General features: G+C 37.6%; 1 long non-coding RNA gene across 1 annotated transcript in view; it reads right to left on the reverse strand.

Annotated features, from left to right (window-relative positions):
* The window catches only part of LOC131824770 (uncharacterized), a 52,668-nt gene that overhangs the window by 5,017 nt on the left and 22,802 nt on the right, over positions 1 to 24,849 (reverse strand). Inside the window, exons 3-4 of the long non-coding RNA XR_009350978.1 lie at positions 9,100 to 9,260; positions 260 to 360 (exon numbers count right to left, since the gene is read on the reverse strand). This is a non-coding gene — a long non-coding RNA (uncharacterized LOC131824770). The remainder of the gene's footprint in view (positions 1 to 259; positions 361 to 9,099; positions 9,261 to 24,849) is intronic.

The following is a 24,849-nucleotide window of genomic DNA, read 5'->3' on the forward strand; positions in this document are numbered from 1 at the left end:
TAGTATGTGAAGTAAGAAATAGATTTCCTAGCCCTCTAATTGACTTCAAGTCTAGCGGAACTTTAGAAGGCATCCATGTCTAATTCATGTATCCCAGGAGGTGTTGCTTGCAATTAAATCATGTAAGCTATCCATTCTGCTATGGTGGTTTTTTTAAAGCTAGTGATCCATTGAGCTTTTGGATCTGGAAGCATTTTGACTTATAAATTAATACCAGGAGTGTATTACAGGCAGCAGACCTTGAAAATTTAGAGCTTACCAGGTTTGATGGGTGGAGATTCCTTTCCTATTCTGGGATAGGAAACAAGTCATCTGTTCATGTGCTCTGATAGTCATCATCTGGTGAGTCCCTTGGGTTGACTGTTGGCATACACCAATTAAGAGACAAATAATGTCAGAACCATAGGAGAGCTATTGGATAAATAAGTCTTGAAATTCTTGCCTTAAGGCAAAAAAACCTCAGATTTTTATATGCCAGTACTAACAATACATTGTTTACTGCTGCAGGCCAGGGATGATTGAAACCAAATGCAAAGTTGATTTGGAGGACTGCTGAACTAAAATAGTTAAAATTCATAATCATGCTTGGGTTTTGTGAAAGCACACATTATTCAGGAAACGTCAGATCCCAACAATTGGTGTTAAGATTGTGGTGTTTTTTTTGTGCTTATTTTGGAGGCCCTTGAGAACCCCAAGCCCTCCAAAATGGTCTTAGTTGCTTTCCTTGCATAAGGAAAGTATGCCTCGGGATAAAACGAGCAGTGCCAACCCCTATTTCCTGTTAATCAGTATTTCAACTCTGCAGAGGGGCAAGGGGACAAATTAAGAACTAGGAAAAAATGTTTCACCCAGAAGTGAAATTTATTTACATTATCAAAACTAGGTAAATTTTACAGGGAAATTGATAGGAGTGTGCACACCAGCAGTTTTGTTTCAGACAACAGACCGAAATCTTACTTGATTATAATTATAATTATAAATTATAATTTTTAAAAACCTCTGGACCTTGTGAACATAGGCCTGGCACAATAGAGAATTCATAAGACATTGAACTCTTTGAAGAAGAGGCCAGAAACCCAAAATAAGAACCACCTGTGCATATGAACTTTACTAATTTTGGCAAAGGGTTGTGCAATCATTTGTGTACTTAACTATGTACAGGAGGAAAAAAAATATCCAAACTTAGCAGAAGTACTAGTTAATGGGAATGAGGGACACTTTTGTGATTAAAAAAAGAAAACAGTTGCTTGGAACTAGGTGAATAGGATTCTGTTGAAATTTATTTTGTGCTAAGTGTGGGGGGACTTAGAATCCTCCGGGGGAGAGGAGGTTCCCCCCGCACCCCAATCCTGTGTAGGTTTTAACTAGTATCCTCAACTTGGGAGGATCCTCTTAAGTTTGGGATAAAGGCCAATGGGATGCCATTGAGGACTTAATAAGTCATCCTGTCTCAGAATTGAGGGGTGTTGTGGTGGTGGCTTTGGCAAATAGAGAATGCAGACATTTTCCATTTCTTGTTTAGTTTTGCCAGTGTGTAGACTGGTGGACATTTTAAGTGGTGATTTTAAACTCAGATGCTAATCCAGACGAGTTTTCTGTATTGGGACAAACAGGTCACTTGGTATGTCCCTAAAATCTAAAGGTTTTTTTTTTTTTTTTCCCACTCTTCTGTTCAACGCTAGAAGCAATATGCATTTGTGTGGGAAGAAGAGCAATTTACCTTTCCCTCTTAAGAATTTCTGAATTCCCAAAGGTAGGCAAACTGCACCCCTTGTACTAACTCTGGCTGGTTTCCAGGGTTTTTTTTTCTTCCCCCAGCTATAACCATTCACTTAATGCATTATATATGGGTGCTTCCACATTACAATAGCAGCATTGAGTAGTTGTGACCTATGACCCACAAAACTGCAAATAATGGCTGACCTCTTAAGGAAAATTTCTGCTTGTTGATAATTTAGTCCATGGGTAACTGATCCACCTCCCTGTCCTACCGAGCCTGGTTTGTAGGTGGCTCTTTACCCTCTCTGCCTGTATCACCCAGAATCAGACTTAAACATCCCAAGACCCGCTCAATGGGTCCTGATTTTTTTTTTTTTTTTAATTAACATTAGTTTTCCCAGTGAGAACTAACAGTAGTGTAAACCACTACTGTCTTGGTCTAAAAGGTAACAGAGTTCATGGGCATCTCCTAGACAATGTGTTGTGACCTCACTATATGGCTATATAGTAGCTGGATCGAAGGGTTGGTAATAAAGCAAAGCAATGAACCTGTATTTGAGTATCTGTTCACCTAGGCTAAACATTACTATCATTTTGAAGAGCCTGTCTTACTAGTAATAACCAACCTTCAGCTCCAACATGCAATAAGTAATGCTTTCAAGGAATCACTGATAGGTAGTTTGAACTCCTTCCACTGTGAAAGGGACATTAGTTTTAATTCTAAGAATTCTGGAATTGGATTTCTTTGACATGGTAATATCTGCCACACAACTTAAGTGAATCAGGGTTCTTTGGAGAAAAGTGGAAAGTGGGGGTGTGTGTGTATGTATTATATAGACACTTGTAAATATTATCAGCTATGTAATTAACACATTATCTCTACTTCCATATCTTAAACATGATGCCTTTAAAATACTTTAGAAACCTCCATTTGATTTTTTTTTTAAATATACTTTTTTTTTATTATTATTTATTTGACAGATCACAAGTAGGCAGGCAGACAGAGAAGGGGAAGCAGGCTCCCTGCTGAGCAGAGCCCACTGTGGGTCTCGATCCCAGGACCCTGGGATCATGACCTGAGCCGAAGGCAAAGGCTTAACCCACTGAGTCACCCAGGTGCCCCTTAATATACATTTTTTTTAAAGATACTATTTATTTGACAGGCAGAGATCACAAGTAGGCAGAGAGAGGTGGAAGCAGGCTCCCTGCTGAGCAGAGAGCCTGATGTGGGACTCCATCCCAGAATCCTGAGGTCATGACCAGAGCCGAAGGCAGAGGCTTTAAACCACTGAGTCACCCAGGCCGCCCCCATTTGAGAGTTTCTGTTATTTAGACTCTTGTTACCAGAAACTAATGTAATCTATAAATTTCTGTTCTCCCATTCTTAAATTCTAAAATGGACTTAAGTTCTAAAGTGTATGAACCTTTTTAAGGCTCAGGAATGTTCCAATACATATCACTAAGTTATTTTCCAGAAGAATTTTAACAAATCTACCCTTACCCCAGCAAATAAAATCCCTAAACCCTTAGTTGTCTTATACAGTTAAGTATAATCATCCTGGAAGCTTTTCAAATTTGATAGGTAAAAGCACCTCTGAAGTCTTAGAAATTGGGTTACCTGGAATGAACAGTCTGCTTTTTTTGTGGTTCTTAAAGTTTAATTCTTACAGTACATCAAGACAGGCAATACTGGACACAGCACAACTGTCATCCAGTATCCATTCCATTCACTGCTGCTGCTTACTCCCCACTATAAGATGTGGTGCTAGAATTACACCATAAATATTTTCATTTCATAGGAAAATCACTGTGTTAGAATGAATTTATTAAGAGCTTTAAGCAGTAAACACAAATGCTATTTTAACCTTATGTGCAGTTTAACTTCACAGACTAGATTTCTCTTTAGTATGACATTTGAGAGAAACGAGGTGAAAGTAGCCATAGGGATACCTGGGGAAGGTATATTGGTGGACTAAGTTCCTTGGTTTAGTCAGATCTAAGGCATACCAGGGAAGTCCGTGTTGAGTAGAGATTAAGTGGGAGAGCCATATCAACTGTGATTTTTGTAGATACTAAGGAAAATTGGGCTTTTACTGGTGATGGCATGAAGAACCGTTGGGAGTGTTCAGTGGAGGAGTGAGCTGATAGCTCAATTCCAGAGTGCCAGTCAGTGAGTAATGAAAAGAATGAGGTCTTCACTGGGAAAGACAGGTACATATGGAGGTGATTTTGTTAAAGATGATCTGTTAGATATATTTGTAAAGGCTTTGACATTCCAGAAGAGAGCCACTGGCTAGACTGAAAAGAGCTGGAGTCATGGGACAGTAGTATTCCTGGGCTTATGATCATGGTTACAGAAGTGATTGTAAGCCATAAGACCAGTATATGAAAGAATTCTGAAAACCATCTATACTTACGGAGACTGAGTAGGTCTCAGAATTTAGTACAGACAGGTCTCATGACCGAATACAAACATTGTTATACTTAACTTGCCAACCTTCTCAACCTGTGGAGTCCTTCAGATACCCTCAAGGGTACCTAGTCACCTGTTGCTGCATAATAACCCATAGAAACTCAGAGGCATACACTTGAGTTTTGCTGCTAATCTCAGCCAGGTTCCCATTTGCAGGACAGCTGGTGTTCATGGAGACTTGCAGTGGCAGAGACGGGTTGGCTTAACACTGTAGGTGTGTGGGTCTGTTCCACATCTCAGCCTCCTTGGAAAAGTGGGCAAGCCGGCACATACTCCTCTCATGATCACAGAAACACAGGATCAATCACCCAAGTACATTTCAAGCTTCTGCTTGTCCGTTAACTTTCCAAGGCAAAAGCAAGTCACAGGGCCAAAGAAAAAAGCCAGGATGAGGAAATAACACTTAGTTTGGGGATTGCAGAGTTAACATGCAATGGGCACAGATAACTGAGTCAATAAGTCTACCATAGAGTTTTCCATTGTTGGGTTGGGTGTGTCAATTTTCTCAGCTTCTCTGGAGGCAGCCTGTCCAAGATACCAATAAGTTTTGCTGGGAAGCAGAGACTACCTAACACTGAAGATGCAGAAAATTCTAGGTACTTTAGCCCACCCTTTTCTGCTTATAGTGCATAAGCCTGTGACAGGCTTGGTCAATCAGATGCATCCAAACTTGACATCACTAACCAGTAACCCTAAAAAATAAGTATAGTAGAGTATCTATTCAAGTGGATGGAGTGGCTAAGAGTGCTTCAAAGATGTGGGACAGGAGCTGGGGTGGAGGGGAAAGGGTGAAGCTGTGAGTGGACAGTGCTTCAAGCTTCAGTAGCCAGATTGCTCGTCTCTTGTCAGCAGCAATGGCGCAAGCTACGGTTTGGCAGTGGCAATGACCACACTGAACTGACTGTGATGTAACTTTGCCTGTTAAACTTCCTCCCAAGCCTGGTTCCTCCCTTCTTCCTCCAGAATCTGCAGACTACCAAATGGTCTTATTTTAAAAATAACATTAAAAAACAAGCTCCTTTTCTGATTAAATCAGTTGGCATTTTCTATTTTTTACAACCAGGTATTTTCACTGATAATACTCAGTTGGGACACCTAACCAGTAGCCATCTCTGGACTCAATCCCTATCCGTTCTTCAGTCCCTTCTTCACTCAACAATGAGAGTGAATGTCTTAAAATGTAAATGGAAATCAGATCACATCACTCTGCTTTGAAACGTGCCTCCCTCAAACCTTGTCATGACCTCATCACGTTGCCTGTCTGACATGAAAAGAAAAAAGATAATGAAATCTTTTGATGGGATTCCTGTTGCCATATTTAGACATAAACTCAAACTCTTAGTAGCCTGCCAGAACATTATTCAGCCAAGCCCCTAACCCACCAGGTCTCTCCAACCTACTCTTGGAACTGTCTTTGAAATACAAGAAGCAGGAGCTTCCTGGTTTTAAGAACAAGCAGCAGAACCTCTAACAGTAAGTCACTTGGGAATAAAAGGAAAGAAAGGAGAGGAGGTAAGATGGAGACAGATCTTTCAAACTAGGTACCTCACAATGGGACTTCGGAGGCTTGGGGCCTATTTCTTATTCCTTATTTTGCTTACTGCCTGCTTGGCCTTTGTAATTAGAGGAGAGTTTGTTTTGAAATAATGCTTTAAGAAGCAAGCAGCCTAAATTTTTTAAACAATTTAATAGGATGACATATCCAAGAGCTATGAGACAACTACAAGAGGTATAACTTATACAGAATGGTAATACCAAAAAGAAGAACGGAAGGAACAGAAGAAATACTTCTGAAACAACAGTAGTTAAGAGTTTCTCCGACTGCTGTATCGGACTGCTGTAGACTGTGTTCCCCCGCCCAAGTTCATATTGAAACCTAATCTCTAATGTCATGTTACTTGGAGGTTGGGCCTTTGGGAACCAATCTGGTCATAAGGATGGGACCCTCATGAATGGGATGGCTTCTCTTATAAAAGAGAGCCCGAGAGCTCCCCTTGCTCTTTGTAGTATGTTAGCACACAGCCAAAAGACAAAATGACTATCAGGGAGTGGATTCTCACTAGATCCTGCATCTGACAGCATCTTGATCTTGGATTGCCCAGCCTCAAGAACTGTGAGAAATAACACTTCTCTAGTTTATAAGCCACCTAGTTTATTCTGATAGAGCCACCCAAACAGACTATGACACCAAGCTATGAACCCAGGAAACTCTGATCACACCAAACAGGATAAATGCCAAACAAACCCTAAACAATAACAAAACTATACCTACGCCTACCATTTTCCAACTACAGATAATCAAAGATGGAGGGAAAAAAATCTGAAGAAGCCAGAGGAAAAACCTTACTTACAGAGTAGCAAAGATAGGAATTACATCTCAGTTCTTAGAAACAATAAAAGCAAGAAGAGAAGAATGTGAGATTTAAAATATTTAAAATAAGTTATTTCTTTTATCTTAAAGAAGATAAAACAATCCTCAGTGTATGTGCCTAACAACAAAGCATCAAAATATCTGAAGCAAAAACTGCTAGAACTGCAAGGAGAAAGGGATGTCTCCAATAGTAGATAATGGAGACTTCAGCTCCCCTCTATCAGAGTGGGCAGACCAAGCAAGCAGAAAATCAGTAAGGTTGTAGTTGACTTCAACAATAACATCAATAAATGGGATCTAATGGACATCTACAGACTAATTTATACAGCAACAGCAGAAAACATTCCTCTCAAACTCACATGAAATATTCACCTAGATGGATCACATCTGGGCCATAAAATAAACCAAAACAAATTTTAAAAAAATTAGAAATCATACAATGCCTGCTCAGACCAAGTCAGAATTAAACTAGAAATCAGTAACAGAAAGACAGCTGGAAAATCCCCAGATAATTAGAGGTTAGATGACATACTCCTAAAGAACACATGTCGAAGAAGAAATTTTAAGAGAAATTTTAAAGTATTGTTAACTAAATGAAAAAACACGACTTACCCAATTTGGGTGATGCAGTGAAAGCAGTGCTTGAAGGGAAATTTGTAGCATTGACTATATGTAGTAGAAAAGAAAAAAGGCCTAAAATTAATCATCTAAGCTCTAATTTCCTTAAGAAATTAGGAAAAGATAGCAAATTAAGTATGTGGGGAAACAAAAGAAATATAAAAAATAATAAATATAGCAAAAGCCAATGAAATTGGAGATTTTAAAAGAGAAAATTGGTGAAAACAAAGCTGATTCCTTGAAAAGATTAACAAAATTGATAAACCTCTAGTGAGGCTAAGGGAAAAAGAGGACGCAAATTGCTCATATCAGAAATGAAAAAAGGGTCTTTGCCTTATATCCCATGGGCATTTAAATGATAATGAATACTATGAACAACTCTATGCCCACAAATTTGAAAAGCTAGTTGAAGTGGACCAATTTCTGTTAAAACTCCCACAAGAAGAAACAGACAATCTGAATAACCCTATATTTATTTAAGAAGAATCAATATGAATAACCTTCCAAAACTGCACCAAACCCAGATGGATTCACTGATGAATTCTACAAAGCAGTTAAGGAAGAAATTATGCCAATTTTCTGCAATCTTTTAAAAGATAGAAGCAAAGGGAATACTTTTTAACTTATTCTAGGAGGACAGCATTACCCTAAAACCAAAATCAGACAAAAACATTACAAGAAAACTATAGCTCCAGTGCCCGGGTGGCTCAGTGGGTTAAGCCACTGCCTTCGGCTCAGGTCATGATCTCAGGGTCCTGGGATCAAGTCCCACATCGGGCTCTCTGCTCAGCAGGGAGCCTGCTTCCCTCTCTCTCTCTCTCTCTGCCTGCCTCTCCATCTACTTGTGATTTCTCTCTGTCAGATAAATAAATAAAATCTTAAAAAAAAAAAAAAGAAAAGAAAAGAAAACTATAGCTCAATACCTCATGAACATACATATAAAAATATTAGCAGGGTGTCTGGGTGGCTCAGTGGGTTAAAGCCTCTGCCTTCAGCTCAGGTCATGATCCCAGGGTCCTGGGATTGAGCCCTGCATCTGGCACTATGCTCAGTATGGAGCCTGCTTCCTCCTCTCTCTCTCTGCCTGCCTCTCTGCCTGCTTGTGATCTCTCTCTCTGTCAAATAGATAAAATCTTTAAAAAAAAATAAAAATTAGCAAGTCAAATCCAACAATATACTGTATACAAAGAATTTTACACCATAACCAACTGGGGTTCATCCCAGTTGCAAGACTGTTTCAACATTTAAACATCAAATAATGTAATCCATCATATCCACACAGTAAAAAAGAAAAATCACATAATCATATCAATAGATGCAGAAAAAGCATTGGAAAACTCCACAAACTCCAGCAGCCATTCATGACAAAAACTCTCAGTAAACTGGGGGGCCTAACCGGCTTAGTCAGTGGAGCATGTCACTCTTGATCTTGGGGTTCTGAGTTTGAGACCCATCTGTAGTATGGAGTTTACTTAAAATTAAAAATTTAAAAAAAAAAAAAGCCTCTTAGTAAACTAAATGGAAGGGAATTTTCCCTGCTTGATAATCAACAAAAAAACCTACAGCTTACATCATACTTAATGGGGAGAAACTAGAAGCTTTACCACTAAGTTCAAGAACAAGACATCATTCCCTCTCAAAATCATACTGGAAATCCTAGGATGTCCTAGCCAATAACACAAGAAAAAGAGTTTAAAAAATATGCAGATTGAGAAGGAAGAAATAAGACTGTCCTTACACAGGGGACATGATTGTCTATGTAGAAAAGCAGGGGGAAAAAAACCCCTACAAAATAAAAATTAAAAACTGGAATAAGCAATTATAGCAACATTGCAAGATACAAAGTTAATATAGAAAAGTCAATTGTTTTCCTATATATCAGCAATTAACAAGTGGAATTTGAAATTAAAAACAATACCTTTGGGGCGCCTGGGTGGCTCAGTGGGTTAGGGCCTCTGCCTTCAGCTCTGGTCATGGTCCCGGGGTCCTGGGATCAAGCTCCGCTTCGGGCTCTCTGCTCAGCAAGGAGTCAGCTTCTCTTCCTCTCTCTCTGCCTCTCCGCCTACTTGTGATCTCTGTCTGTCAGATAAATAAATAAAAATCTTTAAAAATAATACCTTTACACTAACAAAAGAAATGAAATGATTAGGTATAAATCTAACAAATTATATAGAAGATGTATGAGGAACACTAAAAAAACCTGATGAATAAAATCCCAAGAATAAATAAATGAAGAGGTCTTTCCTGTTCATGGATAGAAAGACTCAATATTGTCATAACATTGATTATTTCCAACTTGATATGGATTCAATGCTGTCTATAGAAATAGAAATCTCTGCAAGTTATTTTGTGGATATTGAGAAGTTGATTCTAAAGTTGATATGAAGAGTCAAAAGAACCAAAATGATCAACAAAATACTGAAGGGAAAAAAAAGTTGGACTTCAAGACATACTAAAAGTTACAGTAATCAAGACAATGCAATACTGGAAAAAGAACAAACAGATCAACAAAACAGAACAGAGAGCCCAGAAATAGACCCATATAGTTAATTGATCTTTAACAAAGGAGCAGAGGAAATACAAAAGAGAAAATACAGTCTTCTCAATAAATGATGCTGGAACAACTGGACATCTACATACAAAAAGGGAAAAAAAAGAATGTAGATACTGACCTTATGCCTTTTACAATTAACTCAAACTGAATTAGAGACCTATATGTAAAATACAAAACTATAAAACTCCTAGAAAATAACAGAGAAGAAAACCTACATGATCTTGTATATGGTGATGATTCTTCAGATATAATACCAAAGAAGCAATCCATGAAAGAAATAATTGATAAACTAGATTTCATTACATTTAAAAACCTCTACTTTATGGATGACAATGTCAAGAGAATGAAAAGACAAGCTACAGAATGGGATAAAATATTTGTAGAAGATCTATCTGGTTAAGGATTGTTATCCAAAATATACAAAAAACTCCTTTTTTTTTTTTTTTTTAAGTAAACTCTTCATAGAACCCAATGTGGTGTTCACACTTACAATCCCAAGATCAAGAGTCATGTGCTCTGCTGACTGAGCCAGCCAGGCACCCCTACAAAAAAACTCCCATGCAGCAATACATAAATGAACAACCTGTTTAAAACATGAACCAAGGAAAAAAAAATGAGCCAAAGACTTTAGCAGACACCTTCAACAAAAAGATACACAGAAGTTAAATGGGCTTTTGAAAGAAAGCATATGAAAAGATGCTCTACATCATATGTCACCAGGATATGCAAATTGAAATGAGATACGTATTAGAATGTTCAAAATCCAGAACACTGACAATATCAAATGCTGATGAAAATGTGAAGCAACAGGAACTCTCATTCACTACTGGTGGGAATACAAAATGAGTCAGCCACTTTGGAAAACAATTCAACAGCTTCTTGGAAAACTGAACAACCTCTAAAATTGAACCACATGATCCAGCAGACTCCTTGGTCTTTTTACCCAAAGAAGTTGAAGATTTAGGGGTACCTTGTGGCCCAGTCAGTTGGGCATCTGCCTTCAGCTCAGACATGGGACCATACCCCATGTTGGGCTCCCTGCTCATGGGGAGCTTGCTTCTCCTTTCCTTCCCTATGCTCATGCACTCTCACACGCTCTCTCTCCCTCTCTCTCATATAAATAAAATCTTTAAAAAAAAAAAAGAAGTTGAAATTTATGTCCACACAAGAGCCTTCACAGATGTTTATAGCAGCTTTATTCATAATTCCCAGAAGTTAGAATCAACCAAAATGTTCCTCACTGAGTGAATGGATCAAATATGGTACAACCAGAAAATGGAATATTATTCAGCACTAAAATTGCCAAGTCATCAAGCCTTGACAAGATCAAAGAAATTGGGGCACCTGGGTGGCTCAGTCAGTTCAGTTAAGCATCTGCCTTCAGCTTAGGTAATGATCTCAGGGTCCTAGGCTTGAGCTCCTCATCGGGCTCCCTGCTCAGCAGGAAGTCTGCTTCTCCCTCTCCCTGTGCCCCTAACCCCCTACTTGTGCATGCTCTTTCTCTCTCTCTCTTAAATAAGTAATCATCTAAAATTTTTTTTAATTAGGTCTTAAAATAAAAATCCAAAGACAAGAGTTATGCACAAACCAACAATTCCACTCTTAGTTATTTACCCAAGGTAACTGAAAATATATGTTCACACAAAAACTTATACATGAATGTTCGTAGTAGCACTATTCATAATAGCCAAAAAGTAGAAACAGCTCAAGCGACCCTCAGCTCCTGAATGGATAAATGTGACATGTCTATATAATAGGATATTTAGCAGAAAAAAGAAATGGAATACTGTCACGTGCTACAACATGAATAATTCTTCTATACATTTTGATAAATGCAATAATCCAGTCAAAAAAGAACATAGGTTGTATAATTGATATAAAATGTACAGGACAGGCAATTTTATACACAGAAAAAGTAGATTAGTGGTTTTCTAGGGTTGGGAATTTGCAGAAGGAATAGGGAGTGGCTGGCTGTAGGTATGGGGTTTCCTTTAAGGATGATGAAAATATTCAAAAACTGATTGCGGTGATAGTTGCATAACTTTGTGAATACACTAAAGGTGTTGAGTTGTACTTTTTATCTTAATAAAGCCGTCAAATTCTAGTCACTGAAAGGCAGTATTAAAAGAGTGAAAAGGCAAGTCACTCTGACAGTGTTGCCACATCTAACAGAACTTCTAATCAGAATACGTAGAAAAGAGCAGACAACCTGTGGAAGCCAGCTCCTCCAAAGCACCCCCACTGGTCTTTGCTTCCTGGTAGTCACACCCCCATTTAGTTAGTCCTCTCACATACTGAACTAGACAGACTTAGGCAACCAAGAATGTTACAAACATGACACAATCTAATTTCAAATTCAGGGTCAGAAAAGACATGGAAGCTTCTACGTTACTCTCACCTGGGTCACTTGCTCTGGGCAAGGCCAGTAACAGTGTTGTGAGAAGTGTCAAGTCACCCTATGAGAGCCAATGTGGCAAGGAACTGTGTCCTCCTGCCAACAGCCAGCACCACCTTACCAGCCACGTGAGTAAGCCATCTTGGAAGTGGATCCTCCAAACCTGCTCAAGCTTGTAGAAGACTGCAGCCCTAGTTAACCTCTTGAGTGCAACTTCAAAAGAAACCCCAACCCAGAAGCACCCATCTCATCCATTCCAGAATTCCTGACTCTCAGAAACCAAGATAAGAAAGGTTCACTGGGGTTTTAGGTCAGTATGTCTTGAGGTAATTTGTTACTCAGAATAGATTATATACAACTCAATTTTCTAAAAAATGGACAAAATCTTGAACAGAAATTTCATGTTAAAAAAAGGATCTAGGGGTGCCTGGGTGGTCCAGTCAGGCACCGACCTCTTGGTTTCAGCTCAGGTCATGATCTCAGGGTTGGGGCTCCACGCACAGCACAGAGTCAGCTTGGGATTCTCTCCACTTCCCTCTACCGCTCCTGCTTGTGCATGCTTTCTCTCTCAAGTAAATAAATCTTTTAAAATTTTATTTAAAAAAAAAAAAAGGATATGCAGGGATGACTGACTGGCTCTGTCAGTGGAGTGTGTGACTCTTGATCTCAGGGTTGTGTGTCTGAGCCTTACATTTGGTGCACATAACTTAAAATACTTTTTTTTTTAAGATTTTATTTATTTGACAGAGATCACAAGTAGGCAGACAGGCAGGCAGAGAGAGAGGAGGAAGCAGGCTCCCTGCCGAGCAGAAAGCCCAATGCAGGGCTCCATCCCAGGACCTGGGATCAAGACCTGAGGCAAAGGCAGAGGCTTTAATCCACTGAGCCACCCAGATGCCCCTTAAAATACTTTTTAAGAAAGGATATGCAAATATATAATAAGCTTAGTGGGGGAAATTCATATTAAAGCTGCAGTGAAATATTGCTACATACCCACGAAAATGACTAAAATTTCAAAATTGACGACAACCAGTGTTGATGAGGATGTGAAATAACTAGAACTTTCATACATTGCAGGTGGAAGTTTCCATTGGTACAGCCACTTTGAAAAATGATTTGACAATATGTTTTAAAGCTAAATATGTATAACCTTATGACCTAGAAATTTCACTCCTGATTATATTTTCCTGAAAACTGAGTGCTTTTAACTATAATAAACATAAACAGGAATATTCTTAGATTTATCAGTAATAGACTCCAACGGGCAACAACTCAAAGGTCTTTCAATAGCAAAGTAATGAACAAACTGTGGTATATTTATACAGTGGAATACTATGCAGCAACAAAAATAATCACCAACTGCTACATTGATTACAAGGATGAATCAAACAGGCTTAATACTGTTGAAAGAAATAAACCAGAAAAAAAAAAAGTACATACTGTATGACTCCACTGATACGAAGTTGAAAACCAACAAAACAAACTGTTGTTGATAGAAATTGAAAGAGTGATTTCTCCTTAGGGGGTTGTATTGCCTAGAAAGCGTCATGTGGGAGTCTTTTGTGTCACTAGAATATTCCATATCTTGATCTGGATGTGATTACAGGAGTGTAATCAGATACAAATTCATTAAGTTGTATAACCAAGTTCTATATACATCTCACTAAGTTATACCTCAATTAAAAAATGAAACTGAAATGGGGGGATTTATATAAAAGATAAACCACACAGGAAACAGAAGAAAATATTTAAAAATTATCACTAACAATCTCTGCATAGTAAGATAAAATATTATAGCTATGGATAAGAGTACTGCACCTAAAACCAAGAACAATTCACAAGATAGAACTCTTCAAAATTAAAAACATGACGGGCAGAATAGAAGTTCAACAAAAGGCTGAAAGGTAAAGATGAAGAAAACTCCCAGAAAGTATAATACAAAAACCAAAGAAGTGGAAAGTATGAGTGAAAAGAAGAAATTAAGAGTATTTCAGGAGATGGGGAATACTAGAATTTGCCAAAAGAGAGACCAGAGGATATGGAGGGGATAAAATTATTTAAGGTAGGATACAAATAAATTTCCCAGAACTTCAGCAACAACTCTCTATATTGAAAATGCCCATTGAGTACGCAGCACACAAAACCACATCACAAAAGTTAAGGAATACTAAAGAAAACCATAAAAGCATGGAGTGGGACAGAAGGAGATAAACAGAGAGAAGCAGAGAGGGAGATGATAGAGACAGAAACAGAGAAAACACAGGTCCCATTAGAGGAACTAGATAAGGGGGCACCTGGCTGGCTCAGTCTGTGGAGCACATGACTCCTGGTCTCGGGGTCTTGAGTTTGAGGCCCACATTGGGCACAGAGGTTACTTAAAAATAATTTTTTAAAAATCCCAAAGAACCAGATAACATAATCAGAATAGCATGGAAGTTTTCAAGAGCAACACTGGATGTTAGAAAAGAGTGGAGAGATGCCTTTAATTCTGAAGAAAACTTATTTTCAACATAAAAACCTATACCCACTTAAGATTGAGGATTGAATATTTCCAAGTATGCAAAGATTCTTCTTATTTGAAAAAAATATATTTTTCATTTTTTCCCAGGAACCTGGTTGGCTCAGTTGGTGGAGCATGCAATTCTTGATCTTAGGGTTGTGAGTTTGAGCCCCACGTTGGGTTAGGATTACTTTAAAAAAAAAAAAAACTTTAAAAATATATTTTTTTCCTACATGATTTTTAAGGAATCTCCTAAAAGATGTGCTTTGGCAAAACTAGGGCATAACTTAGGAATGTAGAAGGATTAAGATCCAAGAGACTGAGCACTCCAGCCAGAAAAGCAGCCACGGTAAGCCCCATATGATGGTTGTGTGCCCAGCCTAGAGATGCCCAAGTCTACAATGGAGGGAAGTCTCTATGGGAAAATGAAATCGTGTATTTTGCATCCAGAAAAATATTGAGAGGCTTTAACAGATTTGTTGTTTTCCCAAATAGTTGGAGGAAGTTTTGTTACATGCCCATGTAAAACTCTGAAAATGAAATGATAAAATGATTTTCAACCCTAGGATAAAAAACAAAATCTGTAAGAGATAAGAAAGCCGTTCATTCCATTTATCAAGAGAATATAATAATTGCATATTTTATACACACACACACACACACACACACACACACAATCTCCAACATCAGAACACCTAAGTATATAAAGCAAATAGTAATAAAATTGAAGAGAAAAATAGACATGAATGCAATAATAGTAGGAGGGTTCAATAACCCATGTTCATCAACAGAGCGATCATCTAGACAGAAAAGCAATAGAGAAGCATTGGACTTAAACCATACTTTAGGCTAAACTAACATAAAAGAAAATTCCATGCAATAGCATATTGCATGGAATACATACTGGAATACATATGCTTCTTGACGAATTTCATTCATTCATTCGTAGATCTTACTCTCTACACCCAACACGGGGCTCAAACTTACAACCCAAGATCGAGAGTTGCATGCTCTACCAACTGAGCCAGCCAGGTGCTCCAAGTCTTGACAAATTTTAAAAGACTGAAAAGCATATTGAGTATCTTTCCAACCACAACTGGTGTGAAACTAAAAATCAATAACAGGAGGAAAAATGGGAATGTTAAATATATATAAAAATTAGATAACACAGTCCTGAAAACCCAATGGGTCAAATAAGAAATCACAAGGAAATTTTTAAAATATCTTGAGACAAACAAAAATGGAAACACAATATATCAAAACTTAAGGAATGTAACAAAATTTGTTCTAAGTTGGAACTTTATAACAAATGCCTACATTAAGAAAAAAGAATTGTATCAAGTAAATATTGTAACTCTACATCTCAAGGAATTAGAAAAAGAACAACTAAGCCCAAAGTGAGCAGAAGGAAGGAAATAACAAAGGCGAGAGCAGAAATAAATGAAATAGGCACCAGAAAAACAATAGAAAATATCAATAAAACCAAGAGGATGCCTTTTTGAAAAAAAAAAAAATGACAAAGCTTTAACTAGACTAGGAAAAAAGAGGACTCAAATAAATGAAATAGAAAATGAAAGATAAGACATTACAAGTGATACCACATAAATCCAAAGGACAAGAAACTACTATGCATAATTATATGTCCACAAATTGGATAGCCTAGAGGAAATAAATTCCTAGAAACATATAGTCTACCCAGACTGAATCATGAATAAATAGAAAATCTACACAGACCAATGGTGAGTAAGGAGACTGGATCAATAAACAAAAACCTCCATTAAAAAAGAAAAGACCAGGAGCACGTGGTTTCACTGGTGAATTCTAAGAAACATTTAAAGAATAATCATTGTCAGTCTTTCCCAAACTCTTCTAAGAAACTGAAGAGAAGGGGACACTCCCAAACTCATTTTATGAGGCCAGCATTACCTTAATACCAAAGCCAGATAAGGACACTAGAAAAGAAAACTACAGGCAATTTTCCTAATGAATATAGATGCAAAAATTCTTGACAAAATATAAGCAAACAGAATTCAACAACACACTGAAAGGATGATACAGCATGATCAAGTGAGATTTATCCCTGGGATGCAAAAATGATTCAATACATGCAAATCAATCAATACCACACATCACAGTAATACAATGAGTGATAAAGATCATATAAATATCTCAATAAATGCAGAAAAAGCATTCGGCAATACAGTATCTTTTCATAATAAAAATTCAACAAATTGGGTACGGAAGGAACATAACTCAGCATAATAAAGGCCATATACAACAAATCCACAGCTAGTATTACACTTAATAATAAAAAATTGAACGCTTTCCCCCTAAGATCAGGAAGAAAACAAAGATGCTCATTGTTACCACTCTTACTCAACACCATACTGTTAGTTCTAGCCAGAGTAGTTAGGCAAGTAAAAGAAATAAAATGTTTGTAAATAGGAAACAAAGAAGCAAAATTGTTGTTATCTGTAGATTACATGATTTTATATATAGAAATCCTAGGAGTGCCTAGCTGGCTCAGTTAGAAGAGCATGTGACTCTTTATCTTGGGGTTGTTAGTTCGAGCCTCACATTGGGTATAGAGATTACTTAAATATATAAATAAACTTAAAAAAAAAAGTCTAACCCCAAAAAACTACTAGAACTAATCAAGAAATTCAGTGAAGTTGCAGGATACAAAATGAACATACAAATGTCAGTTGTATTTCTACATAGTAACAATAACCTATCTGAAAAAGAAATATGAAAAGCTATCTCATTCACGATAACATCAAAAATAAAATACTTGGGAATAAATTTAATCAAGGGATTGAAAGACCTGTACAATAAAAACTGTAAGACCTTGATGAAAGAAACTGAAGAAGACAAATGAAAAAATATCCCATGTTCATAAGTTGGAAAAATTAATACTAAAAATTAATACAACACAATCCCCATCAAAATTACAATATTTTTCACAGAAATATAAAAAAAATCCTAACATTTGTATGCAACCATTAAAAAAAAGTCAAATAGCTAAAGCAATCATAAGAAAGAAGAACAGGGCACTTGGGTGGCTCAGGTGGCTAAGCATCTGACTCTTGGTTTTAGCTCAAGTCATGATCTCATGGATTGTGAGATTGAGCCCCGAGTCAGGCTCCAAGCCCAGTATCTGCTTGAAGATGCTCTCCATCTGTCCCTCCCCTGGCTTGTGCGCGCTCTCTCTCACTCTCTCTCAAACAAATTCATTGAAGAAGGAGGAGGAGGAGGAGGAAGAGAAGAAAGCTCGAGGCCATCATGCTTCTTGATTTCAAACTATACCACAAAGAGACAGTAATTAAAACAGTATGATACCAGCATAAAAATAGACAAACATACCGATAACAAAAGAGCTCAGAAATAAATCCCAGCATACATAGTTCACTAATATTTGACAAGAACACCCAGTGGGGAAAGAATAGCCTCTTTGACAAATGCTGCCAGTAGAACAGGATAACTACATGCCGAGAACTTGGAAAAATTGGACCCTTATCTTATACTACTCAAACAAGTTAACTCAAAATAGATAAATATAAGACCTGATAGCATGAAATTCCTAGAAAAAAACATGGGGAAGAAGCTCCTTGACAATGGTCTAGGCAATGATTTTTTTGGATATGACATCAAAAGCAGAAGCAACAAAAGCAAAAATCAACAAATGGTGCTACACCAAAGTAAAAAGCTTCTATACAGCAAAGGAAACAATTTTAAAAAATGAAAAGTCACACTGTGGAATGTGAAAAATATCTGGAAACCATGTATCTGATAAGGGGTTAACATTCAAAATATAGAAAGAACTCCTATAACTCAATAACTTACAAAAAATATAATTTTAAAATAGGCAGGGGAATTAATAAACATTTTTCCCAAGGAAGACATCTAAAAGGCCAATAGTATATGAAAGGATGTCCAACTAATCGTCAGGGAAATGCAAATCAAAACCACAATGAGAGATCATCTCACACCTGTTAGAATGGCTATCATCAAGAAGATAAGAAGTGCTGGCGAGATATGGAGAAAAGGGAACCCGCATTCACTACTGGTAGGAATGTAAATTGGTGCAGCCACTATGGAAAACAATATGGAGTTTCCTCAAAAAATTAAAAATAGAACTACCACCTGATCCAGCAGTCCTGAGTATATACCCAAAGGGGATGAAACAGGATCCTGAGAGATATATGCAAGCCCATGTTTATTTTGAAGCATTATTCACAACAGTCAGGATACAGAAACAGCCTAAGTGTCTGACAGATAAACGGATAAAGAAAATGTGGTGTAAAAATATAAAATGGAATATTATTCAGCCACGAGAAAGAAGGACATCTTGCCATATGCAACAATACGGATGAACCTTGAGGCATTATGCTGAGTGAGAGAAGTCAAAGAGAGAAACACTAGTACTGAATGGTATCATTTATATGTAGAATCTAAAAAACCTCAACTCATAAACACAGAGAGTAAACCAGTGGTTACCAGGGGGTATGGGGTGGGAGAATTGGGGATATATTGTTTAACAGTACCAACTTGAAACTGGTAGATAAAAAAGTCCTGGAGAGCTAATGCATAGCATAGTGATTATATATTAACAATACCATATCATAAAGTTCAAAGTTTCTAAGAGAGTAGATCTTAATTCTTCCCACCAGAAAGAAATGATAATTATGTGACAGAGGTATTCACTAATGCTATGGTGGTAATCACATTTCAATATATAAATTTATCAAATCAATGTATTATATATCATACAATATGTCAACTATATCACAAATTTTTAAGGCACAGGAAACCTAGCAAAAGAAATCATGATTGGGGCACCTGGGTGGCTCCGTCAGTTAAGCATCTATTGATTTTGCCTCAGATCATGATCTTATGGGTCATGGGATAGAGCCCCATATCAGGCTCCCTGCTCAGTGGGGAGTATGCTTGGGGATTAGCTCCCTCTGCCCCTTCCTCCCGCCACTGATGCTCTCTCTTCTCAAAGAAATAAATAAAATATTTTTTTTAAAAGAAAATCTTCTTTCTAAAAAAAAAAAAATTTTTTTTAAAGATTTTATTTGTTTATGTAACAGACAGAGATCACAAGTAGGCAGAGAGGCAGGCAGAGAGAGAGGACGAAGCAGGCTCCCTGCTGAGCAGAGGGCCTGATGCAGGGCTCCAACCCAGGACCCTGGGATCATGAACCGAGCCAAAGGCAAAGGCTTTAACTCACTGAGCCACCTAGGTGCCCCAGAAATAAATAAAATCTTAAAAAAAAAAAAACCTGTATGAAAAAATAAAATAATCCCATTTATAACAGCATCAAAGTCAATAAAATATTTATAAATAAATTTATCCAAGGATGTGAATGACCTGTACACTGAAAACTATAACACATTGACAAAAGAAACTGAAAAAGATACAAATGGAAAGATATCATGTGTTCATGGATCAGGAAAATTAATATTGTTAAAATGTCCATACTGTGCTCACTTTGGCAGCACATATACTAAAATGTCCATGCTACCCAAGCTACTACCAAGTGATCTACAGATTTCAAGCAACCCTTATGCCAAGATTCCAATGACATTTTCCACTGAAATAGAAAAAACAAAATCAAAGCTTCATATGGAACCACAAAAGACCCCAAAGAGTTAAAACAATCTTGAGCAAAATCAAAGCTGGAAGTATCATACTTACTGATTTCAAATTATATCACAAAACTACAGTAATCAAAACAGTATGGTACTGGCATAAAACCAGAAGTATGTGGCAATGGAACAGAAAAAAGAGCACAGAAATAAATCCACACATATACAGTCAACTAATACTGGTACCAAGAAGATAAATTACCAAGTCAATGAATAACAATGCTAAGAATATACAATGGAGAAAGAATAGTCTCCTCAAAAACTGTATATCCACATGCACAAAAATGAAATTGGACTCTTTTCTTATACCATACACTAAAATCAACTTAAAATGGATTAAAGGCTTCAACATAAGACCTGAAACCATAACAGGGGTGGGGGTGGGAACAGGAAAAGCTTTATGGCATTGGTTTTGGCAATAATTTTCTGTATGTGACACCAAAAGCACAAGCAACAAAAGCAAAAATCAACAAGTAGGACTACCTTAACCTAAAAAATTTCTGCATAGCAAAGGAAACAACAAAGCAAAAAGGCAACCTACAGAACAGAAGAAAATATTTGCAAACTATATATCCAATAAAGTGTTAATAACCAAAATATATACGTAAATCATACAACTCAAATAGCAGAAAACCAAATAACCCAATTAAGAAGGCAGAAGATTGGGGCACCTGGGTGGTTCAGTGGGTTAAGGCCTCTGCCTTTGGCTCGGGTTGGGATGGAGCCCCGAATCTGGCTCTCTGCTCAGTGGGGAGCCTGCTTCCCTTCCTCTCTCTGCCTCCTTCTCTGCCTACTTGTGATCTCTGTCTGTCAAATAAATAAATAAAATCTTAAAAAAAAAAAAAAGAAAGAATGGGCAGAAGATGTGAAAACACATTTTTCCAAAGAGGATATACAGATGGCCAACATATATATGTAACCATACTCAACCTCACTAGTCATCAGTGAAATGCTAACCAAGACCATAATATCATATCACTTCTGTCAAGATATTATCAAAAAGTCAAGAAATAACAAGTTTTGGTGAAGTTATTGAGAAAAGAGAACACCTGTGCTGTTAGGAATCTAAATTTGTGCAGCCACTATGGAAAACAGTAAACAGGTTTCTCAAAAAGTTAAAAATAGAACTACCGATCCAGCAATGTTACTATAGGCTCTATATCCAAAGGACATGAAGTCACTGTCTGAAAGAGATACTTGCACTTCCATGTTCACTGAAGCATTATTCATAGTAGCCAAGACATAAAAATAAAGTGCCCATCAACACAAAAATGATTTAAAAATGATTTTAAAAGGTGGCATATATATATATATATTTTAATGCAACATTATTCAGTCATGAGAAAAAAGGATATTATGCCATTTGTGACAACATTGATGAACATGAAGGACATTATGCTAAATGAAATAAGGTAGACACAAAAGACAAAAAGACATATACTGCATGGTATCACTCCTTTGTGGAATCTTAAAACGTTCTGCTCATAGTAATGTAGTAACACAGAGTAGAACAGTGGCTACCAGGGGCTGAGGATGGGGAAAAGGGGAGATGCTGGTCCAAGAGTACAGACATTAATTCACAAGATGAATAAGTTCTAGAGGCCTAATGCACAGCATAATGGCTATAGTCAAAACTAATGTGCTATATACTTGAAATTTGCTAAGAGGGTACATCTCTATTGTTCTCACACACACAGAAAGGTAACTACATGAGGTGATGAATATGCTTGACTGTGGCAATCATTTCACAATGAATACATATACTAAAACATCACATTGTACATCTTCAATACATGTAATTTTTATTTGTCAATTAAATCTCAGTAAAGCTAGAAAAAAACCAGGATAATAAAAAAGCCATTCAGAATATATTACAGCACGTGACTCAGAAGTGAACAATACTGGCACAGTCATAATAAGGTAAACACTGCATATTAACACACTGAGAATTGTGATATACCTATACTGAGAGGACGGGGAAGAAGAAAAGTGTGGATATGTAAGTAAAGGGTGCTAAGATCTCAATTTCCATAACAAGAAATGGATAATGTCTAAAATTGAGACAGGAAGATATAACAATATAAACGCAATATTTAGATACAGAGGTAGATACTAGAAGAAATACTAGAATAGAATGGTAAAATGAGTGTTGGTTGTTGTCTCTGAGAAAAAGAACTGAGAGAGGAAGAAAGGGATAGAATCTCTTGCATTTTTATTTATTAAATGTGATTTTTAAGTTATTTTGACAAAAATACCTTTCATAAGATAAATTAGAAACAAATTAATTCTGTTCCTCCCTTTTTAAAAAAAAAAAAAAAAAGATTTTGTTTATTTATTTGACAGATAGAGACCACAAGTAGGCAGAGAGAGAGAGGAGGAAGCAGGCTCCCTGCAAAGCAGAGAGCCTGATGTGGGCCTCGATCCCAGGACCCTGGGATCGTGCCCTGAGCTGAAGGCAGAAGCTTTAACCCACTGAGCCACCCAGGCGCCCCTGTTCCTCCCTTCTTTACTTGTTAATGGGAATTCTACACATTCCAACTGAAGAAACTGATTTCACCAAGTAATATAGAAATGTATTGTGTTTGACTTGAAGTTAAACCGAATATGCAAAAATGTGTGCACGTGTAGGTGTGGTAATGTGTGCATGGGCACTAATATAGACATGCTTGCCATCACTTTCCCTGATTAAAATTTTCCTTAACTGACAAAGAGGTTGTTTAATGCTTCCAAATTTCATGAGGTCTGGGAACTCTGAAAACAGGCTCTACTGTCTGATGTCCTTCTTGTTTCTGTTGAGAACTTTTGGCTCAGCTGTGTGGCATTTCAGGAAATTCAACCACTCTGCTAGTGATCAAAACTGACCTGTTGGGAAATCAAGAAATGGACAAAGGAGGGGCTTGTTATAGCCCAAAAGAACAATGGAAAAGAAAATGAAACTCTACTTAGATAAAGCAAAGGTTATGAGAAAATAAAACTTATTCTGGAGGACCTGGCTGTGTTTCTGAGCTGTGATCTTGTGGGCGATTGCAGTGATTGGCTTGTTCTTAAAGAGTTACGGACCCAAAAGCAAGAAATTACAGATTAAAGGAGAGAATACAAATGCAATGCTGTACAGAGTCCTTTTGTGAGCAAAGTGTTTCCGTTGTTTTAAATTTGGTAGGAAAAACTGAAACAGCATATGGATATCTGTTACAGTCAATTGTTCGTTCATTCAACAACCAGGGACTGTATTAGATCTTCCCCTAGGCACTGAGAGTGAGGGAAAGAGGCTGGGGCAAGTGCACAGATACAAAGAGAAACTTGCATAGGCAGGTCTCTGGCTGTAACAGAGGAATCAACACAGGAAGTGAAAGAAATACTGCACGTGTAGAAAGTGATTTAAAAAAAAAAAAAAAAGGCACAGATAAAACCTGAAAACAGCAGCCATCACTGTGAACTGGGGGACTCAGGCCTGGTGTGAGGAGATGCCGTTGGAGCCTGTGCCTTGGAGAATGGGTAGTGCATGTGGGCTGGACCTCATGAAAAGGAGTCACATTGGGAGGGAACTGCAGATATTTCTGGTGCTTATTAAGGGATTAATAATATTTACAGAGTTAATCGTCCAGCTTGGATCTGAGGGCTGGAATCAATTTTTCTGAGACACTCACTTCCATCCAGCAGAAAGCAGGAGGGTGTCCAGCAAGTCACTCTCTGACCGGAAACTGCTGACACCAGGCACCAGCAGGCCTGCTGACTCAGGGCGATAGGAGCAGCCAAACCCTCGTCCGCCCCGGGCACATGAGTCTTTACTACAGCTGTTGGGACATGGCCAGCCTTTGCAAATTGCCTTTCAGGTCACTTGCCAAGTGTGAGTGTTCACTGATTTTTCTTCCCCCTGGGCAGAGGAATAAATGATAGTGAGTCCCTTGGCTTTCTCTCCTGAGAGAATGGTAGTTGTTTCAAAATGTATAATCTGGTCAACTTCATGCATGTCAGGCTCAAGTATAAAAGTCAGGCCTAATGATAGAGGTTATAAAAGTATAATTATGTTTGTGGGTTTGCCTATTTATTATCACAGCATTTAAAAATAGCTGGACGGATGAAACATTTATGTCAAGTTTAAAAAACAGGTGAAACAATATCATATTTGTCAAGATACATACATATGAAGTAAGATGATACATACACATTAGCAAGGTGGTAAAAACAAGCACAAAGTTAAGTATGGTGGTTAATTCTACAAGAGACAGAGGGATACATAGGGAGCTTCTGGTTATATTTGGTTGTATTATCTTATTTTGTAATCTGAGTGATAACTGTAAAGCATTTCCCATACTATTCTTTTTTTTTAAAAGATTTTATTTATTTATTTGACAGAGAGATCACAAGTAGGCAGAGAGGCAGGCAGAGAGAGAGAGGGGGAAGCAGGCTCCCTACTGAGCAGAGAGCCCGATGTGGGGCTCGATCCTAGGAGCCCGAGATCATGACCTGAGCTGAAGGCAGAGGCTTTAACCCATTGAGCCACCCAGGCGCCCCTCCCATACTATTCTTTATGCTTATTTGTGTGCGGAAAAATCTAATAGTATTAT

The sequence above is a fragment of the Mustela lutreola genome, chromosome 2, assembly GCF_030435805.1.
Source record: "Mustela lutreola isolate mMusLut2 chromosome 2, mMusLut2.pri, whole genome shotgun sequence".
In the NCBI taxonomy this organism is placed as follows: Eukaryota; Metazoa; Chordata; class Mammalia; order Carnivora; family Mustelidae; genus Mustela; species Mustela lutreola.